At 36.6% G+C, this 3,868-nt stretch overlaps 1 long non-coding RNA gene across 1 annotated transcript; it reads left to right on the top strand.

The window, feature by feature from the left end:
- The first annotated feature begins 2,081 nt into the window (after positions 1 to 2,081).
- On the top strand, positions 2,082 to 3,663 carry LOC144966071 (uncharacterized). Its single transcript, XR_013644151.1, has 2 exons — positions 2,082 to 2,907; positions 3,389 to 3,663. It is a non-coding gene; the product is annotated as an uncharacterized LOC144966071 (long non-coding RNA).
- Positions 3,664 to 3,868: the final 205 nt, after the last annotated feature.

Here is a 3,868-nt window from a genome sequence, read left to right as displayed (position 1 = left end):
GAATTTTAGTTAAAATGACTCTAAATACAAAAATTTAGGCTTTGTCCGTTATGGAAATTGTACAAACTCTCTTCAAGAAAACATCAAACCTTTCCCCATGCCTCATGTTTTTGACCATAGATGCATTTTAAAGGCTCTAAATCACTCTGGCATAATACCGTTTCGAGGCGATGGGTCACAAAATGATTGCGTTTTCCTGAGGAAAATAACATTGACCTTTTTCTCGACATTTCTTTGTATTCGTTGACAAAAGACGATCAAGCCCCACAGTGTGTCCTAGCTGTGTAGTTATTTATTGATATTTATGTCCTGTTGTGTTTTGATGGTTATGGTTCACTTGATGATAAGCCATGGATCAATCAATTAATTAATCAATCTACCCGTTCATCAATTGGGAGCAGCGTGGCTCAGCGGTACGGCCTTTGCTTCGTACCCGAAAGGTACCGAGTTCGATCACCAACCGCTGAGCTGTGTGGCCTTGAGCAAGTCACCTCGCTCTAGCTCAATTTACGTCGCTTCACTGCGGCTGACGCCTGGGTTATTCCAGTCTACCCCTGGATTAGACCCTAAAGACAAATTTCCCCTATGGGATGAATAAAGGGAATGTTATTTTATTATTTTAAAAAATTATTTAATCATTCACATCAGACGCACCAATTGGACGCAACTACAACAAGGAGTCTATCTTCAATCACTCTTTTGTGGTTTTAATGAAATGAAAATAAAAATAAAATTCCCTCTATTCATCCCATAGGGGAAATTTGTCTCAAGGGTCTAATCCAAGGGAAGATGGAACAACCCAGGCGTCAGCCGCAGTGCAACGCCGCAAATTGAGCTAGTGTGAAGACATTTAAAAGCAAGGCAAGTTAGTTATAATCTCGGGCACCCACTGGGGGGATTCCAAAACGAGACATATATGCTCATTCTTATTTTCTGGGTGACAATGGGAGCGATCTATATTCATGTTTTCGTCCAACCAGGTCATCAATCACATGATTTGTTGTTGCCCAACGATTGGATATTTCTTAACAAATGTAAACACGCTGCTTTGTTTACAAATGTTATAAACATATCCATGTGTCAAGCTGAATCAAATGACCAATCGTGTTTTAGATATTTAAAAAGCTGTGAACACTTTTCACAAAGTGGGTCACTTTGAGCACATATTCCAATGTGACCAATGACCTCGAGTACATGGAAAGTTAATATAGATCATGTCCATTTGTTCAGTCCTGTTTTTATAACAACTGCAGTCTTGCGACCAAGCTCTTTGGAAGCCCGGAGAGATGGGAACTGCAATAGTCTGGCTTGCTAGCAAAAAGTGAATTAATGAGCATCTTACAAATGTCTTCACCTAAAAACTTACGGATTTGACTGATAGACCTTAAAATAAAATGAACGTTTTGACAGTTTCATTAGATATATTGTGATATTGCGTATTCAGAAATTCATCGAAATAAAACCAGGGTTTTTTTTACAATTAAATACCTGGAAATGACAGAATCAAAAATCAAAAATCAAAACTGGTAAGTAGAGATTCGATCGATTACAAAGAAGGAAATTCCGTTCATGAAGAATTTTGTTTTCCAAGTCTCAAAAAATAAATAAATAAATAAATAAATAAATTTAAAAAACTGAGTGAGATAAGTCTTGGTGCAGTTGAGATTTATTCACTAAACGTGCTCAAAACGCTTTACAAAGGGTCCATGACCAACAGCAACACTTAACGAGTAGACCGTGACATGACGCGTAGTAGACGATATTACAATTTTTCCGACAGGGACAAGTCTGTTGATGGTCAGGTCCTCATTTTACACCTCAGTACGGTGAGAGAATGTGAGTAAAGAGCCTTTTCCAGGGCCTCAAACTATGCGCCAATAATAATGATATTATTATTCCATCGTTATGACAATTTGTATGGTTACACATGTGCTATAAATTACACAATCACGATAAGATAAGCAAAGGAAATACACATCATATAGAGATTCCCCTCTCTCTCTCTCTCTCTCTCTCTCTCTCTCTCTCTCTCTCTCTCTCTCTCTCTCTCTCTCTCTCTCTCTCTCTCTATCTCTCTCTCTCTCTCATTATTCATTCCATTTCATTATCTGTTGATATTTATTCATTTATACTGTAGCCATTAATAGTGGCGATTTGGCTGAATGACACTTTTCTCCTCATACTCATTGTAGTGATATATTTCAATCGCCTCAACTTTAGTGATATATTTCAATCGCCTCAACTTTAGTGATATATTTCAATCGCCTCAACTTTAGTGATATATTTCAATGACCTCAACTTTAGTGATATATTTCAATCGCCTCAACTTTAGTGATATATTTCAATGACCTCAACTTTAGTGATATATTCCAATCGCCTCAACTTTAGTGATATATTTCAATGACCTCAACTTTAGTGATATATTTCAATCGCCTCACACTTCCCAGCTTCAACTTTCCTAGGATTGTAAATAAATCAATACACATTAAGTCAATACAAACTATCGCAGTAACAATGCCACGGCTATTGCAGCGTAGCAATGTGCTAATCGTTATAGCCATGGGGACAATAAATAGGTGACCATGTTTGATCTCAACTGCAATTAGAATTATGTGGGAGATTGTCACTCGTAGCGGGACATAACCAACATAAATAGAAATTCGCCAGTGTACAGACGCTACAATTCGACACCCAGACGATTGGTCTACAGACAACAACCAATAATAAACCAGGCCTACGCACATCCTAGAATATTGTTGACTCTTTGAGATTCTCCAACTCCCGACGAAAACCTTTATAAGCCAAGGCTGGGGAGAGAAACGGTCTCTCTCCATTTCATCTACTTAGAGCTCACTGCTCTATAGGAAACTCAAAATCCTACATAGCGAGAAACCTGTGCGCACGAAGGTCAGTGATAGAGTTACATTGTGTTACCATTAATTAATGCAATTAAACTAGTGTGTAGGAGTGATAATTAATATTGTGTTTTCGCCTGGCAGTAAGTAGACACAACCAAAAATTAACAGGAATCAATAACACATCATTGATACTCATGTTTCCTATAAAAATATTCATTCACTATATATATATATATATATATATATATATATATATATATATATATATATATATATATATATATATATAATATAGTATTGTATATATAATATTATGCCTTCAAAAAATGAATGAATTATTTGCAAAGTACATTTACCAATGTGCTATCGCAAATACACCATATTTATATTTTAGTATTTATTTGCATTAATTAACCCATGTGGATAGTGGTGATGTCAAGAGTATTAATTGAAATCCATCACGACCCCACTATTCATTGAATATTAAAATGCTGCAACCTAGTCAAAGATTTGCTCCGGTATTTTCACAGATTGGGTATGAATGAACCTTCAGTGTTGAATGACCCAGTATGAATCGGGGTAATGACAGCCCACATCCTGTGAGGGACCAGGCCGAACGGCCTACCACGCGACAAATCACAGACTACTGACCAGAACGGCTACTGTCTGCTATAGCGGGAAACCTTCCACTCCAACCAGTTAAGGCCACTCAAAAGAAAATGAATAGTTTTTGTGATATGGGATGAAGATTAATGCCCATAGAATACATTAATGAATTAAACCCGCACTATTATTCTTTGGTAAATTATGTGTTAACTTGTTACTGTATGAGGTAATTCTGTTGATTTATATTAAAAATACATTTCTTTAACGGGGACTATATTTACCTTCTGAACCTACCTATACAAGGTGCTAATACTCTACCACTAAAATATTACCCATTTCTTTAAACCTCAAACACTCTATTACTATCAGTCAAGTGTCAGGAGCTTTTTAACCAACAATAAAAG

Source organism: Berghia stephanieae, chromosome 2 (genome assembly GCF_034508935.2).
Source record: "Berghia stephanieae isolate SIO BIC M18660-M18661 chromosome 2, UCSD_Bste_1.3, whole genome shotgun sequence".
NCBI classification, from domain to species: Eukaryota; Metazoa; Mollusca; class Gastropoda; order Nudibranchia; family Aeolidiidae; genus Berghia; species Berghia stephanieae.
Note: the sequence above shows the minus strand (reverse complement) of the source record. Positions and strands in the feature narration are given on the sequence as shown.